The sequence below is a fragment of the Pygoscelis adeliae genome, unplaced genomic scaffold (genome assembly GCF_000699105.1).
Source record: "Pygoscelis adeliae isolate BGI_AS28 unplaced genomic scaffold, ASM69910v1 Scaffold121, whole genome shotgun sequence".
NCBI classification, from domain to species: domain Eukaryota; kingdom Metazoa; phylum Chordata; class Aves; order Sphenisciformes; family Spheniscidae; genus Pygoscelis; species Pygoscelis adeliae.
Genome location: NW_008824359.1, coordinates 9331469 through 9338462, shown reverse-complemented (window position 1 = coordinate 9338462; position 6994 = coordinate 9331469).

Sequence of the window (6994 nt, the reverse complement as noted above, 5' to 3'; positions counted from 1 at the left end):
TCTTTCGGCACATGGGGACAGCCTGCTCCTGCGCCTTGAAGATTTCCTTCTTGAAGAATGTCCAGCCTTCCTGGGCTCCTCTGCCCTTCAGGACTGCCTCCCAAGGGACTCTGTCAACCAGTGTCCTGAACAGGCCAAAGTCTGCCCTCCGGAAATCCAAGGCAGCAGTTCTGCTGACCCCCCTCCTTACTTCTCCGAGAATCGAAAACTCTATCGTTTTGTGATCGCTGTGCCCAAGACGGCCTCCAACCGTCACATCACCCACGAGTCCTTCTCTGTTCACAAACAACAGGTCCAGTGGGCGCCTTCCCTAGTTGGCTCCCTCACCAGCTGTGTCAGGAAGTTATCTTCCACACACGCCAGGAGCCTCCCGGACTGTGTCCTCTCTCCTGTACTGTATTTCCAGCAGACGTCTGCTAAGTTGAAGTCCCCCATGAGAACAAGGGCTAGTGATTGTGAGACTTCTCCCAGCTGCTTACAGAATATTTCATCTGCCTCTTCTTCCTGGTTGGGTGGTCTATAACAGACTCCCACCATGATACCTGCCTTGTTGGCCTTCCCCCTGGTTCTTACTCATAAACACTCAACTTTATCGTCACCATCATTAAGCTCTAGACAATCAAAACACTCCCTAACGTACAGGGCTACACCACCGCCTCTCCCTCCTTGCCCATCCCTTCTGAAGAGTTTATAGCCATCCATTGCAGCACTCCAGTTGTTTCCATGACGGCAACTATATCATAGTTTTCCTGCTGCACAGTGGCTTCCAGCTCCTCCTGTTTGTTGCCCGTGCTGCATGCATTGGTGTAGACGCACTTCAGTTGGGCTATTGATCCTGCCACCTTTTTACGAGGAGAAACCCTAATTCCTACGTGACCATTCTCAGGCACTTCCGTGGTTTCTAACACATCCATAACCCTTCCGTCTTTGCTGCCGCATGGATCTCTATCCCCTACCTCCACCAAGACGGCAGACCGAAGGACCTCGCTAGCACACCATCCCTCAAACATTGGCGTGCCGCCCCCAGGCTTATCTCTAGCAAGCCTGGTTTTATCCCTTTCCTCTTTTCATCTCGGAGAAATCCTGTAATAACGAACCAGGCACATTTTCGCCCATAAGAGTGGGGCTACGTGGAGATCGTCAGTAAGAATGCAAATTAAAGAGCAACTGGAGGGTGGGCCAGGCAAACTACATCGAAATCCAGAAGCTAAGTTCAGTCAAATAAATACTGTTTACTAAAAATGAGGATTGAGATCCTGACCATCTGGCAAATGTCTGAGACATCCTCTTAAAGCTTTCTTGGCTCTGCAAGAGCAGAACTTTATCCTCTAAGGAAAAGAGATGGGAAACAGCTCACAAACCTCCTCTGTGCAGATTTTAGTCCCTATGGATGTGATCTGAGAAACAGTAGTTTCTTCTCTTTATTCCCAGCATAGGAAATAACAGATCGGGAGATGATGTTATCTTTTCCAGTTTGCCTAATAAAGAAGGCTGAACCTCTTTTAACATCTAAAAAACATAGTCTGGCTTCACCTTTCTGTGTTTGGGATTTGGAAAGGGATATACACCAATTTGATTCCCCCAAAAATACGCAGCTGTATCAGGCAAGCTGGAATAAGGGATGTACATATGGGATAAGGGACATACATAAGGGATAAGGGACACATGACTTGGTAGTAATGCAAAACCTGAAAATGGTGGACCCAATACAAATGCCTGTAACTCGTTAACTCTCCTGGCAGAGGTGACTGCAGCCAAGAACTTTAGTCAACTGATGAAATAAAGAACATTTGCCCCAGGCTCAAATGGATATTTCATTAATTATGTGAGAATTAAGCTAAGATTAAGCAAAGACAGAGACCTCTCTTATGGGAGCAGAGGTCAAGAACTAAGAATTTGTTTAATTTCATGGATAACAACAAACTGACATCAACAAGAAACAACATCTAACAAATGCACTCTTAAACACAGGCCTGAGATTTTGTAGTGCTAATATTTGTGGATAGACTGGATTCACTGAAGCAACCCCATTAATGCTTCCCAGTTTATGAACCTTCTCCATGTGGGGAAAAAGACTCAATTTGGGTAATAACATTTATAGTTTACTGGAAACTGCTGGCCCCCACCAGAGTAAAGTATGTTTTCAGCGGTATTTAGGGATTCTGCAGGCAGGGTGGGATGAAGAGTTAACTTTGGGTAAAAGGCCTGACCATTTTGTTGGACCAGCAGATCTGAAGCTGAGCCACCAGAGATGTTTCTGCATCACCACTAAGGAGTGGGGCACATGTGGGAGCATCCACCACCTGCCCAGGATCATGCAGCAACGATCATCTCAACCTCCCCTTCCTTGACAGGCGAAGAACCTACCCGACATGAAAGTTGTGCCTCACCATGCTCTTTGCAGCGATAGGACAAGGGGGAATGGTTTTAAACTAAAAGAGAGGAGATTCAGACTAGATAGAAGGAAGAAATTGTTTACGCTGAGGGTGGTGAAACACTGGCCCAGGTTGCCCAGAGAGGTGGTGGATGCCCCATCCCTGGAAACATTCCAGGTCAGGCTGGACGGGGCTCTGAGCAACCTGCTCTAGTTGAAGATGTCCCTGCCCACGGCAGGGGGGTTGGACTAGATGACCTTCAAAGGTCCCTTCCCACCCAAATCATTCTGTGATTCTGTGATTCTTCAGTTCCTCTTGGCGTACTGCGTTCTCCTGAGCTGTGGGGTGCTCAGGGTTCAGATGATTGCAGCAAATTAATTTCCCATTTAATATGCAATTTTCGGTGACCATTCATTGAGCTTCTTGCCCTTAATCGTTTTGCTTAATTCATCTATCAAGGTCGGCTCTTCTCTATGCTAAATGCAAGGCCACAGGGCTCTGAGCAAGCCTCGGGCCAAGACCTCCACAGCCCTGGTTAGCTCACAGCCCAGGCAGCAAACACCAGGAGCCGACTTCCAAGCACAAGCAGTGCTGCTGGAGGCTGTTGCTCTGCTCAAGACACGTTCTTCCCAAAGAGGCGCTACTATTCCACAAAGCTGGTGAAACAGACATCTCCCTCCCCGTTCACATAAAGCATTACGGGTGTGTCATCTTAACGCCGTGCAAGAGATGAAGCAAAACATGCTAAAAACTTAGAATTTATATATTAATAATACAAAAATATTATTAATACATTATTATATAATACATATATAAATAATATAAATATATTATATAAAAATATACCATAAATATATTAAGAATGTTCTTTCAAGGGGATTTTGCTGACCTCTGACCTATTCTCATGTTGCATTTCCAGCTGCAGGATGGCCACACAGGTGAGTGGAAGACTAAATGTCATGATCTTGCAAACAGTGGCCTCCAGCTTTCTAATCTTAAACCTGCCTGTGAGACCATCTAAGCTGAACCCTAAAAAAGGGTAATTCCAAGCTGTTCGCAACATGTAATTTTTTCCAGGCAAGAATATGCATTCTTTTTTTCTGTCCAAACAAGCACAGGTATGAATCCTTGTCATTTTAGGTTCTGAGCACAAGAAACAGTTTATGAATCGTCTAAACATAAAATAAGGGCTCTAATGGAGGAACTCGGTCTGAACCTGACCCTTCCCTACTTGGCAAGCACTTCCATTTTAATCCTCTGTCCCTAAACAGATCCATTCAAGAGCTAGGGAACAACTCCATCCAAGATCTGGGGAAGAGGGGAAGAAGGATTGGATGCAAATGCATAGATTACTATATGGAAATGACATTTTTCAAAAATATTATGCTTCCAATAGTTCTGGCACGAAGAAAGGAATTACATCATTTATCAGAATCCAGGAATTCTGGACTCCTGAATGCCTGGGACTTCCAGTCCTAGCAGGTCTTCTCCCCAAAAACCCACAGCAGATGCCGAATTATCTGTCCCTTCATGATTTCTTACTGAAAGTGCCTTCTCTTCCTTTGAAGAAGCGGCTAAAGAAAATCTAACAAAGCTTACTTGTTACCATTTCTTGGAAGTAAAGGGCCCACAGCCTATTCAGCCTCTCTTCTTCCTCCTCCTCCTCCGAATAAAACGGCAAGCCCCGTACCCTGAGCAAGCACCCGTTTCCATGACAAGCCTGGCACTCGTGTTGGAGTCTTTAAAGTCAGAAGGATGAGAAGCCATGCAGCATGCCGCTTCGAAGGCTAGCCGAACTAGAACCAATTCTCTAGGACAAATACGCTATGTAAACACTAATAACATAATCTACTTAAAAGCACTATTACCGATGATACAGAACCACTGTGAATTTTCTAACACAAAGATAAATGCTAGCACAAATATTTGTTTAGCGCTAAACAGTAAGACCTGAGCAGAAGCAATTCTGGCCCAGAGCAGCTCCCGATGAACCGGAGCTGCCCGAGCGCCGCAATTGCTCCATCAGGGCTTTAAATCCGCTGCAGAGAGAGGGGTTTTTTAATTTTATAAAGCAGTATTAATATTTTACGATTGCATTCTTCTGCATTCCAAACATATAAATAACTCCAGATTGCTGAATGCTTCAACCGCCAAGAATATATTCTCTTTACCCTTTTCTGCCTTTTTGTTTGCAGGGGGGAGAGAAAAAGTATACTAAGTATAATGAAAATGCAACCTGACATCATGAGTAATTCTAGGCTTGTTCAAAGACTCTATATCTCTAAAAGAGTATGAAATCAACCTAGCAGGTCTGTTTAACAGGGACGTGTAGTAATGCAGATATAATGAAACTGTAAAAACTGAAAAGACAAGACAACAGGCTATGCAGCAGGAACACTGTACAAAGATTATTCACTAATTTCTCCTTTGATTTAATTCTGTGTAGATGTATTCTACGGTCAACTACTTGCAGTCAAGCAAGAGAAGCATTTTGAGGTTGCTATTGCAAATTACAGCGTCGGAGAAACCGGGATCGCTGCTACCAGAAGCCTCTGTGCTGAGATCCCTGCTATCACAACCAGCAAGGGAGTTTGGGGGTGAAGTCAGAAACGATATGGTTCCCAACTACGAGAATACGCCCTGAAATTTTCCACGCACATCCTAAATTTTTGAGGTCATCCTTTCCTCAGGACTTCCTCCAGTCATTCTTACGTATTAAATTCTCAACATCATACACTCAAACAATTGCCTTTTTAGATGGGAAAACAGAAACAATCCAGAAGTCTCACCTCAACCTCCATTCAGTATTTCCATCCTTCCTCCCTAAAACGCTTAAACCCCTGCAACTTGTTGCTGAAAAATATCAGCAACAAACACGTTTCACTTAAAAGAGGAAAACGCACACAAAAAAAAGTCATGTAACTCCAAGGGCTAGCAAACTCAGGTCTGCTCTCCCAATCGCACTGTTTCAACCTGCTGCTTGTAATTTCTATTTTTGCAGGACGGCACCTTCACGTTCATAACCAGCCATCAAATATTTTGCCCCAATGCATCGCATACCATTAGCCCATCACAGCCTCATCCCCGCTGCTGCTTGCCTTGTGCCGTTGAAAACTCCTTTTATAGGCAACTGAGGTCCCACCTCAAAATTACACATCAGGGAGATACTCCCAGACCTGGGACAGTGCTAAGATCCAAAATATTGACCTTGTCTCAAAGAAGTGGAGGGTTCAGGTTAAGCCTGTATGGACCAGCCCCACCACTGGTGCCGCGCACTGCAGGAGAGCCTCTTGAATGGTGGACCACAACACATACTGGTCTTTCCAAAAAACAAGCTGTCAGACAAAGAAAATAAAAATGGAAACCACAGCAAAGTCATTTCACAAAATAAAGGGACATGACCACCAAGGCTATTCAAGAACAAAAATGCTACGCCCATCTATTTCTCATATACCATGTTTTTCTTACAGCTAAAGCATGCAAATAAAAAAATCTCGGTCTAATTTAACTACAGCACACTCTTAACTTAGCACACTACTTAACGCTTTAAGTTACACTCACCAGTCTATCAGCATACAGAAAAGGAATGACACTAGGAGGAGGAAAAAGCTTGTACAATGGCAGACCGGTTCAACAGAGCAATAGTGTATGTTTTTCTAATACATAATAGATCAAACAGCTTAATAAAAAATAAGCTCATTTCTGACGGAACATATATTCAAGGGCATGAAATACTGTTTTAAATTATTTCACTTATAGAGGAGAAGAAAAAAATCTTGGCTGAGCAAGCCACATGCAAAATTGAAGTGCTGCGCCAGCAGCTGTGGGGCTTCGATGCAAACCACGCCAGCAGAAGGCTATCGCAGCCATAAAGCCACACAACCATTTCTTATTCTTCCCATTTATAAGCTACACTTTCACATTGTACATCACAACACCACGATACCCTGAAGCCCAAATACGTCTGCAGCTCCCGTCATGCCAGCGCACTTTTTTCCCCCCCTCGTCTGATTGACGGGAACCACTTCGGTCGAGAGATAATTTCTTGCTTCACTGGATGTGTAGTAACAGATCCTTCCCTCTCCATGGCAGGAGCATTTTATGTGCTTAATACCGACAAACCCTCACGGTGCCAAGTCCTCAGTGCAACAACAGGAAAAAAGATTCCCCAAGTTTCCTTGAGAAAAATCCTTAAGAATCTTTCTCCAGTACATAAAGAAAAAGAAATGCAACCTTATGTTCAAAATGACTTATGTCAAATCTGCTCAGCTTGCAAGTCATTTTTATTTTTTCTTAACTGCCTGCCTTGTAAAGTCACCTGGGAGCTAAATGTCAATATAACTTGTGCTTTGGAACAAAGCCTCTACAATTAGAATATTTCATTACAGTACCGGGTATATTAGACACATTTATGCCTTATTCTTTTTTGCTGTTTTCTTACTTTAACTAGTAATTTTGCTTTTGTTTCTTCTTACAGAATGCCAGTAAGGTTTGTGTTACTAGTAAACAAAATATTTAAAATCATGTTCTCCTAAAAAGAGGTCTCATGCGTTAACATAAACCAGAAGTGAGCTTATTACTTATATGCCCCTTAAAAGAACAAGGATATTTATACAACA